General features: G+C 42.6%; 1 protein-coding gene across 2 annotated transcripts in view; it reads left to right on the forward strand.

Moving 5' to 3' along the window:
* Nucleotides 1-2661: 2661 nt before the first annotated feature.
* Nucleotides 2662-20129, forward strand: part of fat3a (FAT atypical cadherin 3a) — a 224141-nt gene continuing 206673 nt past the window's right edge. For both annotated transcript variants that reach the window (XM_036001132.1, XM_036001137.1), the window contains exon 1: nucleotides 2662-2926. The gene's annotated coding sequence lies outside the window, so the exon portion shown is untranslated. The remainder of the gene's footprint in view (nucleotides 2927-20129) is intronic.

Below are 20129 nucleotides of genomic sequence, written 5' to 3' on the forward strand. Positions count from 1 at the left end.
CTCTTGACACAGTGTGTCACTGATAATAAAGACTATTGAAAGGTTTGCTTAACAGCTTTCATTTCAATATTACAGATCTATACAGACTGCATTCATATCATTGTGTGATGATGAGTTGTTGTGGGCACTGACCAAACCATGCCTTGCCAGTTTAAACTCAAATTTGATTACATTTCAGATAGTATCAGTAGGGACAAATAAAGTCATGTCATTATAATATGTTATTTATATGTTTTTTGACTATAGAATATTATGAGGTGGTATAATTTCATACATAAAAAGTATGTATTTTTTATACTGTTATGGTAATTGTCATCGGCTGACATATAAGAATCTTATTAAAAAACATAAAGAAAGCATAGTTTACCATGACAAAATACACTTCACATACAAAAAACTTATATAGAATGGTATATATTCCTATATAAGAAGTATATGATTTTTATACCAATATGGTCATTTTAATCGGCTGACATATAAAAATCGTATAAAAAACATATAAAGAAAGCATAGTTTCTGTTTAAATTAGATATACTTTACACACAAAAAACATATAAAATGGTATATATTTACATATAAAAAGCACATGTCTTTATAACTGAGATATGTTTTAATATATAATTAAAAACCACAAAAATTATATGGAACATATGCGGAAAACATAATTTGCCATGCACTTTCCTTATAAACAACATACATAATGTTAGCTTGATTCATACTTAATTCTTATAATTACGTTGTATGAGAAAAATGCAAAAGTGGCCACTTTCATGAGTAAATCATAATGTGAGACATATAACTCTCATAAGACATACAATACATTATATGTATGTATATGTATAACATAAACATTTACTATTGGCGGCAATAGGAAATTCTTATACGTTTCTTTTCCATATGGGTATACACATGGATAAATGTTGTGATATGTTGTGAAAATGATACATTTTTAGTTTTCAATTCCTCCTGAGGGTCTCTGAAGCGCTGTTTGTGAATAATTTATATTGCAAAATTTCTGAATAAATTGAATAAAAGTGTTATAGAATCAATAGTGGTGTGTATTTTTTTGTAATAGGTTTAATAATATAGGAAGAATCTGTAAGAACCCAATGTATTTCTCCAGAACCTTGACTGAAATTTTCTGTAAATGTATTGTTTTTGACATTTGTCGTCACTTTATTAAAAGGTGTTTGATCGCAATACTTTAGGACAAATCCATAAAATATTTTTTTTTTGCTGCACAATTTTAAGTATCTTTACTTTATTTAAGGTTTTTAATCCTGATATGTAAAATAAAATATGTAAAATAACAGGCTTTCTCTGCAGATGTTTTAGTTCGGCCACTTTATTGAAGGTCTTTGATCATAATAATTAAGGGAAAATCCATAAAATAAAAAATGTTGCCGCAAAACTTTTAGTGTTGTCACTTTATTCTTGGTGTTTGGTCGTAATAATTTAGGAAAAATCTGTAAAATAACAGTGTTTTTCTGCAAAACCTTGAATGAAAATTATTGTTAATGTATTGTTTTTGACATTTATTTGAGTTACCGTTTATGACCTTTTTCTTTTTTTTTTTTTTTTTTTTTTTACAGTGTATCTAATGTATATTTTTTATTTTCTCCAGTCCTTAAAGGTGCTGTAGGTAGGATTGTGAAGATCCAGGAAAATTTGAAAATCGACAACTTCTCAGTCCCTCCCCCCTTTCCGGGTCAGTTTTCAGCAAATATGAAAGTTGGTTATATAAGGCTTACCTACTGTACCTTTTAATATTAAACTGTTATGATGCGACCTCTAGCTAGGTAAGATAGTTCTGCAGTGAATATCTGAGTGCTTATTGTTGTGGGTGCCTATGTCAGCAGTAACTGATCTATGTAAATGTAATGGTGTTTTCCAGATCCAGAGTGTTAATGTTGCTCTTCCCGTTGCCCCCTTAGGCTACATGTGAGAAAAATTGAGGAAAAAAAAATTATGAAAAAAAAAAAAAAAAAGATCTATTGATCTTTCTAGCCTTAATTGATGATGCCAGATTGATTTGGGAGAAGTAGCAGCCCTGCTCTGCCCGGTAAAGGCAGGCTACATGTGTTTAACATCAATTCAACATTAGAATCAATTACAGTTGCACACATAAGTTTATGAACCCATGCTATAGTTGACTAAAAAGAGGAATAAAAAAATCATCTTTTGGAAATTGATCTTAATGCCTTAAGTAAAAAAATGAGGAAAAATCCAACCTTTAAGGACACCAATTTTCTTCGTGAATGAATAATGTATCGTAAATAAACGAATGTTCTTGCTTAAAATACAGGGGGCATAAGTAAGTACACCCCTATGTTAAATTCCCATAGAGGCAGGCAGATTTTTATTTTTAAAGGCCAGTTATTTCATGGATCCAGGATACTATGCATCCTGATAAAGTTCCCTTGGCCTTTGGAATAAAAATATCATCACACAGCCTTCACCGTACCTAGAGATTGGCATGGTTTTATTTCAGTTAGCCTAATAGCTGGTTTGATTTGCATTGAGAGATGATTTTAAGAGATGTATTTAATTAGCCTGAGAGCGAGAAATCAAACCTGCGGAGTCTCCGGTAGGCAGCGCTGTTCCCGCGCACCCAAGCGCGCGAACCAGCCCCGTCATGTGCGCGCGGCTCCAGCAGCAGCCGTTGGGGAGCGGAGCGCGCAGATCGGCAGTGTGTCAGTGTCGGAGCGGCTCTGCTGCTGTGGATGCTACTGAGGAGGACGCACTCTTTCACCGGGAGATTCAGCAGCATGGCCGGGTGAGTCCCGCGGTCGAGCCGCAGTCCTAGCTCACATACAGGAGCCCAGTTGGAGGTGTGCGGACAGACGTACGCTGTGAACGCGGGGAACGGGCTTCCACAGCCCGTGATGCGTTTCTGTTTTATATCTGCAAGACAACGTGTGACGAGGTGGGTGTCCCGAGTCATGTAATGTAACATCTGGTCTAATGCGAGTATTGTGATGTGCTGCAGCTGTGTGGAACCACGCAGATGAGCGGGGACTGTCAATGAACGGCGGGCTGCGGGGCTCGGGCTCTCGGGCTGGGGCGCTCGGGCTGCGGGACTCGGGCTCGGGCTGCGGGGCTCGGGCTCCAGCTGCATGGGACAGCGGAGAGTCCGGTCCCAGCAGCAGCCGGACCTGATCGCTGTACAGTTGTCATTGCTTTCTCCTTGCTGTACAGCCTGCATTAGTAAACGGACTGCGGTATCCAGTAGTGATAGAAACGTTTAGCTTTGTGCATGCCATCCATGTTCTATGGAGGCAGGTGCATCTCTGCATTATCTATTTCCAGCAACTTCACTATCTGCTTTTAACAAAAAAAGCCTCATAACGGCCTAACCTGTTAATTACCTTAATGCCATTGTAGCCTGCAGCATGGCACATCTTATAACGCTACCACGGCTCCAGGAGGGAAAGAAGAAATCAGTTGGTGGGCCATTTCATCATCTAGAAGCCTGAAAGATCCCTTCTTTGTCACAGTGAGGGAGTCCTGCAGGCTGGACGTGATGGCACTGCAGACATGTTGGAGTTCAGATATATGTGTGTGTGTGTGTGTGTGTGTGTGTGTGTGTGTGTGTGTGTGTGCAGGGTTTCTCCTGGGGGTGGCTTGTTTGTGTACTACATTTATTAATTATTTATTAAACACTAAATATTAAATTTAAATAATATAGAATTAATACATTCTATCTATCTATTTCTATGTGGCTATCTGCCACATGGCGAGTAAATGTTTGTACCAAAATAGTTATGTTTTTCAGTCTTCATTTTGGCGAAGGTGCAGCTACTAGGGCTACTGGCTGAGATGAGCCAGATCTGCGCAGCCCAATGCATGCCGGTTAGATTTGTGTCCGACTTGATCCCGACTTGATCCCGACTTGCCCTGACGTCATGCACACGTGGGCAACGATAACCTCACGAGATCAAGGCGGCCGCAGTTCTGAGACGCAGGCAGCGCAGTTGCTTTTCACCGACTGCAAGACCCAGGCCCAGGGCGTCTCAACTGAACCAATAGCTGATTGGTTCAGAATCGACTCAACATGATGACGTTTTGTATAAACTTTTTATTGATTTTGAATTGGAGGGATTTTAACTGCTATTTGTCAGATTTAAAGGCTCATTCTGTACAAACCACATGTTGTGTGGCTGAGAGTTACGTTTAGAAGTCAGAGAGATGAAATCCGTTCAGATTACGGATCATCTACAGTCTGTTGTTTATTAACATCAGCAACAGATCGCATGTAGAGCATTTTGAGAGCTACTCTGTCATAATAAAAACAACTGAGACTGTGTACAAACTGATATACGGGTCTGATAACATTTTATTAAATCGGAATCGGACCACAGTGTTTCTGTGACTTCCTGTTCAGCCTGAATGCTGCTGGAAACGGCTGGAAACTGTCTGACTTGACAGCGGACTTTTGTCACCGCCCCCTGCTGCTGCCGCCTGCTGTCGTCTACTTTACAGGCGAGGCGCAGTTCATCTCGAACGAGCCTACTTTCTTCTGTTGCTCTGCTGTCTGCATATCGGAGCTTCGCGGGGGGCGGGCCGACACATGCACACACACACAAACACTTGCGCACACACCAGACGCCAGCCACCACGTCACTTCTGTTTACTGATAGCTATCGTTTACCTCAGGCTAATTAATTAGCTAGTAAGTGGCGATTTTTGGCAGCCAGCCTTCCAAAAGATAGAAAAATGAAATGAAATGTTAACCGATCATTAACTGTTGACCGACAAGCAGGAAGCAAAGTCTCAGTTCACCTCTCCGGGAGGCTCTGACACATTTGCCGCACTCTGTGTCCGCGGACAGCTGTAGGCTTGTATCGGTTAATGTTCTGTGCGTTGTCGGACACATGCGGCCACTTTCCTGAAACCGCTAGCGAGACTGACATGTCCGCAGCAGCCCGTGGCGTTTATGTCCGAGCCTGTCTCCACAGCCTCCACCGGCAGGTTGTCAACCGGTGGTTTGGAATGAAAACGAGAAAACAGGACAGAGTAACAGAGTTTTTTTTTTGACGACGTAGTTAAGGTGGCAGGCGTGTGTTGCTGTAGCTGCAAAGTGCTGCGGGAAACCCTGGTGTGTGTGTTGCTACAGATAGACAGACAGATTGAGGCAACAATTGGGGCTGGTCAGAAGTGTCCCGTGGGCATTCAGGGAAAACAAGTGTGCATGTAGCTTGTGTGCGTCTGTGTGTGTGTGTGTGTGTGTGTGTGTGTGTGTGTGTGTGTGTGTGTGTGTGTGTATGTGTAAAGGGAGGCTGCGTCATAGAGGTTAGCAGCAGTCAGTGCGAGGCTGCTCTGTCAGGGTGGAGCTGCATTAACAGTGACAGTGTTATAGTGGAGGGTGGAGGAGCCAGTGGTTTGGGATGGCCTGGCTTTGTGTGTTTACCACATGCACACACATACCTGTGCACATCTATCTGATCCAGAGAGTGTGTGTGAGTGTGTGGGTGCTTCCTCCTTTCACCTTTCTCCGGCAGGCCGGCGGCCAAACAAGCATCCAGCTGCCTGTTCACTTTCACACTCCCCTGTCTCCCTCGCCCTTCTAGCGGTTGGTAATTGTAGCGTGTGACTAAAATGGAAGATACTCCTAACCTTTTAGTGTTTGTTATTAACAGCTTGGCAAATTTATATGACAAATAAAATTGATTGATTTGGAAGTGAGGTTGTTTGCATTTAGAATATTCCATGTGTGGAAATGGTGCAGCCATAAAGAACATGTCCATTTAATGTGAGAGAAACGGAGCTGAAGGCAAACTGAAACCTTCACCAATACATAATGATGCAGATCACTGAAATACAGCTTTGGAACATAACCGTGTTAAAGACTATTTCATGTTGTTCTCTCTATAAGGATTGTAAATGTTTAAAAAAAATCTAATATAATTGTTCATATAGTATTTGGGAGCTTAGCAGCCTTTAACACTAGCTAGTAGCACAGAGGCTAGCCTAGAGATGATGTCAGGACTTTGGCTCTCTATTATCACGCCAATTAAAGTTACAGGCTGTGGCTGGAAATTGGAAGAAGGATGGAAAATAGTTTTACATGACTTTAAAATCGACATCCACCGAGCCATGCTTACGTTATCGTTAGTTATAGTAACGTTAGCTTAGCTGGGAGCTTCATGGAAGTTGTGTGGGTTTGACCAGAGCTTGGCATGAGCTCCAGCGTGGAGATCCCAGTGCAGAGCATTTGGATCTGTTCTGTCCATGATAGATGTGCGTGATGGATGTGTGATGGATGTCTCAATGTGTGATGAAGTAAGTGATAGAGGCCAGTAACCTGTCTGGACTCTGACTGCAGCGCTGCAGATAACCTGCACCGGGGCTGCAGAGGTGCTTCCAGCGGTGGCTGACCTCCCTGCCAAGCACACTGACCTCCACAGGGAAGAGGGAGATGGAGGCCCTCCCTCCCTCCCCCTCCCTCCGTTGGTTTTGTTCTCCCTCTCCCAGAGTGCCTTGCTCCACAGGCTGCTTGCTTTAAAATGGCATCGCTGCAACCCCTCCTCCTCCACCCTCCCCCTCACTTTTCCTTCATCTCTGGGCTCCCGAGGGCTTTGTGAGCGTCTGTTCGTGCCAAATGCCAGCACTCTGCAGCCCCCCCCCATCCTTGCTTCTCTCTGTGAGTGTGGGAGACAGAGGGAGAGGGGCAGAGTTGGGGAATTTCTTTGGTTCCCCGTTCTTCAACCAAGGTGGGGGGTTGGGTAGTGTGCTGTTGCTGAGTCCCCACTGCTTGTGCAATTGGCTGGTGTGTGTGTGTCTGTGTGTGTGTGTGTGTGTGTGTGTGTATGGTGTGCGTGCGTGCGTACGTGCGTGCGTGCGTGTGTGTGTGTGTGCGTGCCTGTGTGTATACGGACCTGCTTTTGTAGTCAGCGAAAAATGGAATGCTGTTGAATGACGGTTGTGTCGGCCCAGAAGTATTGTCGTCTTTGTCCTTCTCATCTGTGTACGGTCGTTCTTTTGCTCCTATGTGTGTGTGTGTGTGTGTGTCTGTATGTGTGTGTGCGTGTGTGTGTGTGTGACAGCCTGGTCTCACCGTCAACCTGCCAACCCACGCTCTGTACACTGTCTGCCAGTGGACAAAGAGCCAAACACAATGTTTTGCATCTGGACATTTAACCCTCTGTGGTCTGAGCGTGTTTTCAGACACAGATGATTTTAGCATGCTCTGATATTGTTGTCAATTTAAACAATTCTAAGCAGAACTTTCAAAGTACCATGACTTTTTTCTATTTATCGAAAGTTCAGCTACAATAATATCTAAGTAGAATGCATTTCATGATTGTACTATGAGTTGGCAGTGGAAGGGGTAATGGCTCTTTTCACTAAATATGCAAAAGGCTGGTTCACAGTTTAGTGCAGGTTGAATGGGACTGGTAGCAGGGCTATTCTACTATTCTGTTCATGCAGAAGGACAAAGAAAGCTCAGTGCCTGGGGCTGGACATTTCCCAGTCCCTCAAGTGTTTTGCGATGTTGCGATCGCAACAATTCACGCAAATTCAACCAATCACCGTGAATTTGGTGCGACTTGCAATTTTGACCAATCACCGCAACTTTTCAGCAAATTTGACCAATAACCGGAGTTTCCTGCGACTTCAACCAATCCCAGCAGTCCCACGTACCAGACCTTGTATCTGTATGTGACTCTGAGAGCCACTGACCAAGTGGGAGTGAGAACGGGTTGATGTAGCACACGTACGTCGCCAAATTCATTTCCTTGTTTCTGAAGGCGAGATGTGTGTGACTCGAACATCTCACATTTACCAACAAAACGTACAGCGAAAGACCGTGCAAAACATTTCAGACCGTCCTGCCAACCTATATATGTATACATTTTAACATCAATGTACGCTGATTTTCCACTCTAAAGTCGCTGAAAGCTGCTGCTGTTTCAATCCTGGCGGCTCTCTGCAGCAGGCGGGGCTGATAGAAAATGAACAATGAAAAGTAAGGGTGCTCCGATTGATCGGGAACCGATCGTTATCGGCCGATAAAGGCTTTAAATAGTTTGATCGGTGGTCTCAATAAAGGCCGATCAGATAGGCCTTTCAGATGACGCACTACTCGTGAGAAAATGTTCTATACGCAGCTAAGTTACACACCAACTAGATTTTGTCAAAGAATGCTGTTGCTAAGTAACAATGCACAATGCGTATAGGAATCACGTTACGTTACTGCTAATGAATCCCTAAAATTTCCGGATTTTGCTGCTTCATAATAAAAACATTCAAATACGAAAATAACGGAGGACTTTTATTGTGAAGAACTTACAGGAAATGAAACCGTTCACAGCCGGGGCTTTGACCAGTCGAGTAGCTAGTTTTCAGCGCTAGTCCGGGACGCCGCCGTGTAACTAGCTAGCTAGCTAGCTGAGCTGAGGTACAGACGAAAGGAAAATTATCTGTTAAAAAATGTGGCGACATATCCCCGGTGTTAAGAGGCCCGCCGCGGAGTCAGCAGTAGCTATGGATGTACAAGCTGTTGAGGGCGAAGTAAAGAAAAAGAGAAGGTACTTTTCAAACAAGTGGCGCATTGACAAAACGTACAGCGAAAGACCGTGCACAACATTTCAGACCATCCTGCCAACCTGTTTACATTTTAACGTCAATGTAGACTGTAACGATGTTTAAGTCGCTTGAAAGCTGCTGCCGTTTTAAATCTGTTGGCTCTCTGCTGCTCAGTTCTACCCCGCGACTGACGAGACACACACACACACACACACACACACAGTGGATGCAGGAAAAACCGGAGATGAGACGTACAGGATGACCTAAATTGAGGACAGCTACACTTAATACATCCATGAGCTACACTCGTTATTGTAAAATCAATGATAAGTTAAAGTCCAATAAGTCCTTTCAAACCGTATGAATGTGTGTCCCAGGCCAGGATAGGAAATTAACTTACAATGTAAAGATCAACAAGCTACTGACACATAATAAATACATTATATTAATAAAATATGTATTAATAATAAAACAATTTAATAAAGCAATCAAAATATGATAGTGCACTCTCTTTTATAAATTTGAATTCTGGAAAAAGTGGCTGGTAAAAAATTTAAGTGGCCCCACCCTGCTCAGAACACACTAAAGACACACTGAAGAACACACTGACAGTTTTTTTTGTAATTTATTCCGAATAAGGCTTTAGCTATATGTTAAGCTCTAAGCTGTTTAAGGTGTGTTTCTAACAGAGGAAGTGGAATGTTTCCTGTCAATAAAAGTAAACCGTTGACAATTCACAATACATTATCTTCTGTTAATTTTAATACTTATGCATTGTTGTTAAGAATATTAAAATTAATATATGATAAATATGACATGATAAATAGAAGGTTTCAAATAGACCCGGTGATCGGTCATCGGCATCGGTCGACACGGCTCACAGCAATCGGTGATCGGTGATCGGCCCCAAAAATCCTGATCGGAGCACCCTTAATGAAAAGATCAATAAGCCACTGACACATATGTTAAAATTTTATTCATTCAATAAATTATTATTTTTTGTCATAAATCCACCAGCCATTTTCATATTATACCAACATTTGCAGCATCCTGAGCCTTTTTGGTAAGGTTACTAGGAAAACTCAGCCCAGAGTAATTTTATTATCCCCTAAACAAGTTTCCTTTTTATTTTTAAAGGTCCTATGACATGCTGCTTTTTGGATGCTTTTATCTAGGCCTTAGTGGTCCACTAATACTGTATCTGAAGTCTCTTTCCCGAAATTCAGCCTTGGGGCAGAATTACAGCCACTAGAGCCAGTCCCACAATGAGCTTTACTTAGGATGTGCCATTTCTGTGTCTGTAACTTTAAATGCTATTGAGGAGGAGAGAGGGGGGGCGGGGGCAAGGTGGAGGGTGGGGGTGTGGCCTTGACCAACTGCCATGCTTCGCTTGTTTTCAAGCCATGATGTCTCTCTTTCTCATGGATGGGCCAAATTCTCTGGGCCGGCAAAGCAGAGAAAGGGGAGGTAACCTTCCTCCTTCTGACCTCATAAGGAGCAGAGTCCAGATCGGCCCATCTGATCTTTCATTTAAGAGCTTGGTTTAAACCTATCGCCATTTCTAGCCACTGGGGGACCATAGGCAGGTTAGGGGAACTCATATTAATGTTAAAAAACCTCATAAAGTGAAATTGTCATGCCATGGGACCTTTAAAGAACTATACAAAAAAAAAATCAAAACTTTTTTTGCAACTTTCACTGTCTCTCGCAACTTCATTGCAACAAAAATACAAAAGACATCGCAAATTTTATTGACATTTTTTACAAAAGCTCCCGTAAAATCAGGCATTTTGGGCCACAACAATCTCAAAAAAAGGCTGCGAAATCCTGAGCTATTGTCAATAAAATAATTCATGTTCCTGATCAAATACGAGGTGATCAAATACGAATCAAAATACTGAGTTAAGTTTAGAAATAATGAAGATCCAAACATGACGATGACGTCATTCACGTGCATATTAAGTAGCCATGTGGATTTACCGCTCCAGCCGAGAGGATGGTGTGTTACAGCAGGCGGAAGCTAAGTTTACAAGCTTTTGTCCTTATTTCCAGATTCGTGGAAAACTAAGATAAACAGTTAGACTACAAACCGAGCTTTCGTTTTAGACTGTAAAGATTCACTGTATTGCAGAGCAAAATGCTGTGGTTGTGTAACCAGAGAAGCTGCATGCAGATGGAGCAGATTGAAATATCGTTTCCTACATGTTTATACCTTTGAACAGGTAAGTAAGTATTGATAAGTATTGGCTTTTTACTCATGAAAGTTTTATTGTACTTACAGTAACGAGCATAGTGTTACTTCATCTACACCAGGGGCCGTTGATAATCCTCTCTGTATCGTTCTCAGTTAGGTACTAACTAACTAACTGACTACCTAATGTGCTGTGTGTGGAACACACTATCAACAGTGACAGAAAGTGTGGCCAGGATAGCTCAGTCGGTAGAGCGGGCGCACATATACAGATGTTCATTCCTCGATGCAAAAGGTCCGGGGTTTGAGTCCATTGCTCTCCTATCATTAAAGGTGGAAATGCCCAAAAAATAATCTAAAAAAAAACAAAACAATATACTGACATAAACTAAAAATAAAGTCAGAGGACTGTCATTGAAAAACATATCAGAATGCATATATACATATAAAATGCCTGTATTTTACTTTTTTTTAGTGCTAATACTTGTTTCAGTGCTTTTTTAAGTGTTTTCCTTTTACAGTTCAGTTCATGTTTTCAATGCCAAATGTAATTTTCAAGACCAACATTTAGAGTCACTGTCCTGGCTTCATACACCAATCATTGAAGTCGTGTTTGGAAACCAAAGGCTCAGAATGGGCCTTTGGGTGGACACATATGAAGGAGGGGTTTGGGGGTTGTCCCCCAGGAAATACAAAAAAGACTTCATATCCTGCATTCTAAAACATTTTTAGGCACAAATATATGGTGAAAACGCCTTACTTTATGCCAAGGAAAATGCAAAATTCTGGTGGCATGTAACAAATCAAAATTCTGAATATAATGGAATATAATGCAGTAAGGGAAGGGTGTTTTTGCATCCGATTACGCATGACCACAAAGTCAGGTTCATTTGATTAATATGAATTCGGCATAAGAGTATTAGAGCCTGACCGATAAAGGATTTTTAAGGCAGATACAAATATTTGGTGATTTAAAATCCGATATTCCGATATATCGGCCGATATATATTTAAAAAAAAATAACAGAAAACAGAAATGCGTAACAAAACAAACAGATTTCCCTAACATTAGTTATTTGTAGTTTGAGTCCTCACTAAAATAATATGATAATGCAGTTTAAAAATAAACTTGTTTGTTTTATTGTCACAACAGAACAGAGGAACATCAAAATATATTAAAGTTCTGATAAATAAAATGTATAAAAATACAAACTTAAAGGTCCCATGGCATGAAAATTTCACTTTATGAGTTTTTTTTTTTTATTATTAATATGAGCTCCCCTAGCCAGCCTATGGTCCTCCAGTGGCAAGAAATGGCGGTAGGTGTAAACCGAGTCCTGGGTATCCTGCTCCACCTTTGAGAAAATGAAAGCTCAGATGGGCCGATCTGGAATCTTCCCTTTATGTCGTCATAAGGGGCAAGGTTACTTCCCCTTTCTCTGCTTTGCCCGCCCCCCACAGCTGCCCAGAGAATTTGGCCCGCTCATGAGGAAATAGAGCTACAACCGTGGCCGCAAGCTGGTCAAGGCCACACCCCCACCCTCCACCTTGCCCCCCCTCTCTCCTCCTTAATAGCATTTAAAGCTACAGACACAGAAATGGCACGTCCTAAGGAAAGCTAATTGTGGGAATGGCTCATTAGTGGCTGTAATCCTTTAAGATATGAAACTTAAAGGGTTAAACACGAGTGTTGCCAACAGGGGCGTTGTAGAGCGCCCTCTGGTGGACAAACTATGCAATGCCAACACTCATAACATGGTTGAAGGGTGTTTCGTCCGTTTTTATTTTATTTTTTAAATATTTATTTTTCGGCCATTATAAATGCTGATACCGATAGTTTGGAAAATGCCTAATATCGGCCGATAATATCGGCCCGCTGATATATCGGTCAGGCTCTAAACAGTATCTTTTTCCCCAAGGAGCACGTTTTGCTCCTCAGTTGAAAAATGTAGAAGTGACTTACATAAGGTAACTGATATTACTGTTGTAATAGTATTATGAATACAAAACATTATGAAGTGCAATGTTTTCAATTTTGAAATACTGATCAAAAAATGGTCAGTGATGTTAAATAGCCTATAGGCCTACAGTAGTGGACCGCCCCTATGGTTCGGTACGCATTCAAACTGCAGATTCATTGCAAATCTAACCAACATAGTGTGAAATACAGTTTAACTGCGGATGTTACTTGAACGTGCCTTAGCAGAGAGGTGGAGCGAGATAACGTCTCTGCAGCTTATTCAGGGAGTCAGATCAATGTCGCTCAAGCACTCAAAACTTGGGTTTTCATGCGTACTAACGTACGCCTCACTTCAGGTGTTAAAACCAGCTGTACCAAAACACGGGGGAAGGTATTTAAAGGGATATTTCACAGCTGGAACGATGAATATGTATTTAAATTGGGTCATTTATGTAGTAGAAATGTGATTTTTTTTTGGGGGGTGCCTTCTAGACCGAGAAAAGCCAGAAAATTTGTTTTTGGCTCATGTGGATGAAAGACAATAACTCCCAGAATACACTTGCTTTGCCACTCCCAAGCCACGCCTACCAGTTACAGAGGCAGTCAAGTCAAGTGGGTTTTATTGTCATTTCAACCATATACACTGTAGTGAAACAAAACAACGTTTCACTGTGGCTCAAGTGGTGTTACACATTTAAAATATATAAAAACGACATTATATAAAAACGACATTATATAAAAACGACATACGAGACAGTCCATGTTATCATATACAGCCCACCTCCACGAGTCACCTCCACCCTACAGAGCAGCATCTCTATCTGCTCATAAGGCTAGCAGGCCTGGTAGCTGGATAGCGGAGTCCGGTACAATGTTGTTCAGCCATGTTTCCAAAAAAACAAAAAGCAGTCTCTGAACTCGTGTTGGGAGTTTCGTTGATGTTGGATGTAGTCCAGTCTGTTGTCTAATGAACGTACATTTGCAAGCAGGATGGATAGGATAGGTGGCTGGCTAGCGTTACCTTTCCATCTAGCTCGAACTCCTGCCCTCGTTCTGCGTTTCCGCTTTCTCGCACACCGCTTTCGATGTCCCCGAAGCTTGCGTAGTGTGTTGAGTATTCCGTCTGTAATAAAGTTTCCTGCATATTCTCCGATTTGTACCAATGTATCCCGGTGGTACACATGTGCGGCGTTTTGAATGCACATAATTGCAAGGTTGCTGCTGAAAAAGTATTTGCCAGACAAACATTTTACATTCTACTGCAGCAGCTGCTTCATCCGCAACTGTTCCTCGCTGTATTGCGGCTCGTACAGGTAGCCACGAGCATCGGATTCGCGCACCAGATCTTCAAAATCCCCTTCTGCCATATCATCTTCAAAACTACCTTCCGACATCATGGTTAGCCTACTAAAGTATGAATTAATTACTCAGCTTTCTCCACAGAGCAATATCCTGTTAGCTTAACTTCGAGATGGCTGTCTGGGAGTGAGGTCCCACCCCCTATGGGCGGGTTGAAAACATGCGGAACTAGCTGGCTGTACTATGGCTGTAGTCCATAGCCTCGGGCCAAAAATGCCTCCGATGACGCTAAATGACGATTTTTGTGTCATCAGAGGCTTTTTTCCAGACACACAATACAGAGATAGCTCGTCTCAGGGGGACATGAGGGAGGGAAGCACGGTCATTTGAAAATACTACCGGGTTTCTACGTATACAAAGCTTAATGCTAATCGATGAAGTATCCCTTTAACGCTACTACGAGACGTTTTTACAGGTTATATAACAGTCTCAATTTAATACTGATACACGGCAGTGCAGCCCGCTGTGCAGACAGACAGCAGTTAGAGCTCCGACAGAAGGACAGCTCTGCGTCCGTCAGCAGTGGTTTCTTGCTGCGCCGACGGTCCCCAGAGCAGCATGGTCACCGGGATAATCCGGTACAGCCTGACTCAGTGACTCTGCAAACAGAGATACCATTAGTGCTGTACAGCGGAGCGTTCAGATCCAGTCAAATCAGCGTCAGCCACATGTGTATATTAGGGGTGGGAATCACCAGAGGCCTCGCGATACGATATCATCACAATACTTATGTCACGATACGATATTATTGCGATTTTAAACATATTGCAATATTCTGCGATATATTGCAATTTATTACCTTTTTTCCAACTTCAAATTTTTCCCAATTTCAAATGATGTCCCCAAAAGGAAACTTTGTCAACATCTGTTTTATCTAAAAAGATAAATTTCTCTGTTTGTTTATCTCACTTCAATTTTATTGCTGCAAAATGGGATTGTCAAGCAGACAAACTGACACATATACAACACATATATAATAAAAGATCGATACCTGGCGTCTGTGTATCGATACAGTATTGCCATGGAAAATATCGCGATACTATGCTGTATCGATTTTTCCCCCCACTCCTAGTGTATATACAGTAGTTGCTGTGGATGACAGCCTGGATACATATTGCACCATTGCATACCTGCAGTACAAAACCAATGGCGGCTTAGTAGCAAACATTTCTGAGCCCTGCTTGCAGACTCATTGTGGCTCATTTGTGGCTTTCACTTTATTTTCACTTTCATGGTGGTTACAGCCTCAGCTGTTTGCTATCAGTAGGTGTGAGCACATAACAGCATGAGTGACAAATACATTGCCTACTGACAACACTCAAATATTTCACTACACACAGTTAGCTGTGGCCTCAGTAGCCACATGGCTAGCTCATCAGGCAATATAATGAACCATCTATGGAGTAAGACTTCTGTCAGGTGCAGTTTGAGGTTTCAATACCTCACGTGTTCTTCTTGGCTTGGTGAATAATGAAAAAAAAAATACAACTCTTTGAGACATTTGATACGCGTTGTCCTGTGAATGAAAGGTGTAACACTTTATGTGCAGAATTTTGTAATTGTCTGTTTACTTTCAACACCTATGAATGTGACTCATCAAATCACATTTTCACTTACTATGACTTCTACTACTGTCATTACTAAACATTGTGCCAAAATATGAACAGTAGCGTTGCCGTCAGTAGGCTTATTTGCTAGCTAACAACCGTTAAGGAAATAGCCATAAAATAGACGGCACAATAGGATACATAAAACAGGTGATTTAACGTCACCGCTCATTTTAAACACAAAATGCTGAGGGAACATTACTTTTCATGTTGGTTTTGAGCGGTATGCATCCCCACTAACCTGGACAACGTTTTAAACAGTACCGTTAATACAGCGTGGTGGGGATATACAGCGTCTCCTGCAGTGTCAGAGGGACTACAGCGTTCGCTAACGTTAGCTTCTTGTCTCATTTGGGGTCTGATAAACAGTCAATTCATCAAATTCAGTGCCCATAATGCTAATTTTCAAGCTACCGTAGCTGTCATATTTCATGGGACCAGCGTGAGCGCGGTTTTCATGGTAAATTAGACGTCGAGGCTTTCACCTGCGGAGACTCGCGCTGTTGTTTATTTGGTTGCCATGACTTGGCGAGTGATGTCGTCCAGTCCAGTTACTCACCCTCAAAGGGAAGAGAGAGCGGGTGACGGTTCACTTGAGTTCAGTGGAGCAGACGGCTCTGCAGAGTCGTGTAATTACGACTTCATGTAATTTCATAAAATACTGAAGCGGCGGCGACAATAATTTAGTAATGGCATGACTGCCGCTAAGAAATGTATAGCGGAAACACTGCACCTCCCAGCCCGACGCCCGATTATCGGGCTGGTGTGTCTTCTCTCTTACGTTAGCACAAATGGAAAAAAAGGGGGCTGCTGCAATGGTGACCAAACAAAAGAAAGAAGCAAACAAATGGAGAGATTTCAACTCTGTTGAAACTGGTAGGATGTGAATAATAATACCATGGGTAAGTGATCTGCAGTAATGAGGGTTAAGTAATTGACAGTATGAGCCCACTGGTGTTCACACTGAGCATGGAGCCTCACACTCCTGTAGCTGGATCACACACACCTAAGGCCAGCGCCATCACCCTGCACTGCCCTACAGGACACACATACATACACACACACACACACACACACACACACACACACACACACACACACACACAGATCTGATGTGTATAAAAGAGCTTGGTGCCCTCGGCCATCACTGCCCTAAACACACTGAAGCAATAATACTCAATGGACTCATGTTGTTGTGAAAGTATTGTGTTAGTTCCATGTTTTTGTGATTAACTGTTCTTTTGGGCGTACATACTGTTAAAATATCTATCTAATATCTATCTAAGACAGCCCTGCTGTTTTTAAAATTTGCTGTAGCAATAAACAAGCCGTTCTTTAATGTCGCTGACCGTCGTTTTGCGCTGTTTCTTTGGTTCAGGCAGCGTTTTAGCACCAGTAGAGGAAAAAACCCAAACAATACCCAACCCTACTCATCATCTCCTGCTGTTATGCTTTATTTCACATATGTGGACTTACAGGGCTGAAATTGCGACCATATTACAGAGTTGCCCTTTAAAAGCTGTTTACTTTGGCAGCACTGTCTCTCCTGTCCTACACTGTGGCTCACCTGACCACCAGCCAAACCTGCAGATGAAGTTCTCAATCCACCAGGTTCAAATTAATTACTGCATCGGCCTTCAAAAGGAGCCCCATTTCTATGGCAGCTGTCTAATCAGCCAGCAGAATAATTCACAGTAAGCTCTTTGTCATGTTAAATCATGTCCACTGCTATTCATTTGCTGTGTCAGAGTAGCTGACGCCGTGCCCAGAAAGTGAGAGATGAAGTTCTTGCCAGTGTGTGCAGAAAACATCAATTAAACATTCCTTTCCCCCAGCCACAGTGCCTGCTGACACAATACATTAATGCTGAATAATTGTACTTGTGCTGATATAATTGGAGAATCCTTATTTAAGCAGGCCTGTATGTGAAGGCTGTAAGGTTGTATGTGTGTGTGTGTGTGTGTGTGTGTGTGTGTGTGTGTGTGTGTGTGTGTGTGTGTGTGTGTGTGTGTGTGTGTGTGTCCTGTAGGGCAGTGCAGGGTGATGGCGCTGGCCTTAGGTGTGTGTGATCCAGCTACAGGAGTGTGAGGCTCCATGCTCAGTGTGAACACCAGTGGGCTCATACTGTCAATTACTTAACCCTCATTACTGCAGATCACTTACCCATGGTATTATTATTCACATCCTACCAGTTTCAACAGTGTTGAAATCTCTCCATTTGTTTGCTTCTTTCTTTCGTTTGGTCACCATTGCAGCAGCCCCCTTTTTTTCCATTTGTGCTAACGTAAGAGAGAAGACACACCAGCCCGATAATCGGGCGTCGGGCTGTCTGGCGAGGTCCGTGACTCGAGTCTGTTCGGTGTGTCCTGTGCCGTCGGCCGTCCGAGGAGCTTTCGGCCTTCATTTGGGCCGACAGAATTGTGCTGAGCATTTACATTGGATGATTCCATGAGTTATTATGTAGTGTTGGACTCATGTTTTTCAACATCAGGATCAGTCTACTCAATATCAATGACGTTTCATTTACGGTGCTGCCGGATGTCCATCCCCTTCATTTTTCTTTGTGTTGGCATTCTAAACTCCAGTGGATTTATGAGGACTATGGTTAACTGCTCCTCAGATCACTGAAATCCAGACAGCTAGCTAGACTTATTGTCCAAAGTTTTCTGTTGCACGACTAAAACAACTTTTGAACGTACACGTTCCACCATAACAAGTTCCTTTCCGAGGTTATTTTGCAGAGGAACCATTGCTCTGTCCGGCCAAGATGATTGTGATTGGTTTTAAGAAATGCCAATAAACCAGACCATGTTTTTTCTACTATCCAGAAATGCTGTGTGGACTAGCCAGACCCTCCTCTGCAGCGCTGTGAAGGAAGGTCTGGGAGACTAGGATCAGACCAATCAGAGAGCACTAGGTCTCATCAGCTGCATTTCGGTTTTTCTGGTCCTCAGGCTTTCCTATCATGTGAGAGAAATGTATTACTGTGATAAGTTTGGCTGCTTAGTGGTGTGCTGATAGGCCAGTAAAATGGAAAAGTGTCAGTGTGGCATCATTTACTGCCAGCAGCCTGTGATCAGCAGCTCATTGAGATGCATGGACCCAGAGAGAGGCTCAGCCCAGTGCAGAGCTGCTGCTGACTGGAACAGGACTGGGAGACATGGTGGCTGGGCCTGGTGATACACTACGGGCCAAACTACTTGTGACTTTGCCTCTTTTTCTTCAAATCAGTTTCTGCTTTGTTGCTGAGAGTATTGAGTGATCGGCCGGTCCTCCTGCCTTTGATAGATGTTGTTCAGAGTGCAAGAGCTTGTCGGCAGGAAATGGGAACATTCTGTGTGTGCAAAGCCGAGCACGGTGGCGTTTTTGGGGATCGATAGCTCATTATGGGAGCACTTGATGAGCTTTGGTGTGGAAGGTAATTCAGCTACTTCCGTCACTCCCTTTGTCATTGAACATGTTTTCTCCTCACTTAACCACAGCTATCCACGAAGATGGCAGAATAGTTAATTGCTGTGTGTGTGTGTGTGTGTGTTTTGTGTGTGTGTGTGTGTGTGTGTGTGTGTGTGTGCCACTGGCATGCTCACACCAAACTTGTGTGATGTCAGCTTGTTAAATGTGAATATTTTCTAGTTTCTTTACTCCTGTGACAGTAAACTGAACAGACATTTGAGGACGTTATCTTGGACTTTGGGAAACACTGATCCACATTTTAAAGACCAAACAACTAATAGACTGCATTTAAATGGAATGTATTTATTGAGGCTCTTCTAGTCTTAACGACTACTCAAAACGCTTTAAAATAGTAGAGGAACCATTCACATACATGCATACACTGTGGCCGAGGCTGCCGTACAAGGTAACACCTGCCCATCAGATGAACATTCACAGACTTTTACACTCCGATGGTTCAGTGTCCTGTCCAAGGACACTTCAACATGGGACTGCAAGCCAGGGATCGAACACCAACCTTGCAATTGGTAGACGATCCCTCTACCACCTGAGCCACAGCCTCCCCAATCCAGAAAATAATCCACAGTCGACAATGAAAATAAACGTTGTTGCAGCCCTAGGGGTGTGTGTGTGTGTGTGTGTGTGTGTGTGTGTGATATTGAGATAAGCAGCAGAACATACTACGTACTACTTAGTGTTTACACCTTTTTTTCATGAGCTACTTGTTCCAAATGCTGGAGGTCCAGACTGAGAACTATTTAGTTCTTCTCGTTAGTGTTTCGACACACTATGGGTACGTCCCATAGCACTTAAATTGCCTCCTCGAAGCCTCCACTTGTCTCCCTTCCTCGCGAGGAAATCATTGCAAATGTGTTTAGAGGGATGAGGCGTCCTTTCCTCTGAAGCGTCACATGAATTCGTCAGCTGTTTGGGCGGAGTTAGCAACTCCTTCAGCTGCACGACTTCCGGGAAGGCTGCTCTCATGTATCCTCGCCTATAGCTTCTCGATGATCCCTCCTCGATGCTCGGTC

Source organism: Sander lucioperca, chromosome 5 (genome assembly GCF_008315115.2).
Source record: "Sander lucioperca isolate FBNREF2018 chromosome 5, SLUC_FBN_1.2, whole genome shotgun sequence".
In the NCBI taxonomy this organism is placed as follows: domain Eukaryota; kingdom Metazoa; phylum Chordata; class Actinopteri; order Perciformes; family Percidae; genus Sander; species Sander lucioperca.